Consider the following 804-nt stretch of genomic DNA (forward strand, 5'->3'; position numbering starts at 1 on the left):
AAATCAGGGCATACCACTTAAGGGTTGACTTGTCAGAAAATGGTAATTAAAAGTGTTCCAGCTGACAGTGCTGCTTTAATGAATTATTAGTAATGTTCTCAGAGAACATTTGATGAAAGACACCATAAGAGCTTTTGCTTAAACAAACCAATTTGCTGCACCATGCAACTTCAGTGCACAAGAGGGGGGAAATCTCCCCTACAGAATTACAAAAATAAACAGGTAATGGTTTGAATGATCACAGAGGAACAAGTGGCCATTCATTCCTACTCAGCCTTTATTTCCTATACCACAGCCTTTTTCCATAGGTGCTTATCTGAGAGCTGCCACTCTAGAATTAAACTCAATCCCAAAAGCCCAAAGAGGCGCAGTGTGACAGCTTCTCACAGTTGCAGGTGTTCTCCATGCACAGGGCAGTGTCCCTGAGAGAGGCACAGAGCCTGTGGCACAGGGAATGTCCCTGGGACAGGCACAGAACCTTTGGCTCCATGTCCCCGGGACAGGCACAGAGCCTGTGGCACAGGGAATGTCCCTGGACAGGCACAGAGCCCGTGGCACAGGGAATGTCCCTGGACAGGCACACAGCCTTTGGCTCCATGTCCCTGGACAGGCACAGAGCCTGTGGCACAGGGAATGTCCCTGGACAGGCACAGAGCTTGTGGCACAGGGAATGTCCCTGGACAGGCACAGAGCTTGTGGCACAGGGAATGTCCCTGGACAGGCACAGAGCTTGTGGCACAGGGAATGTCCCTGGACAGGCACAGAGCTTGTGGCACAGGGAATGTCCCTGGACAGGCACAGAGC

At 51.1% G+C, this 804-nt stretch overlaps 1 protein-coding gene across 1 annotated transcript in view; it reads left to right on the forward strand.

The window, feature by feature from the left end:
- The window catches only part of KCNJ1 (potassium inwardly rectifying channel subfamily J member 1), a 17978-nt gene that overhangs the window by 957 nt on the left and 16217 nt on the right, over nt 1-804 (forward strand). The gene's annotated exons all lie outside the window — the stretch shown is intronic.

Source organism: Geospiza fortis, unplaced genomic scaffold (assembly GCF_000277835.1).
Source record: "Geospiza fortis unplaced genomic scaffold, GeoFor_1.0 scaffold140, whole genome shotgun sequence".
Taxonomy (NCBI): Eukaryota; Metazoa; Chordata; class Aves; order Passeriformes; family Thraupidae; genus Geospiza; species Geospiza fortis.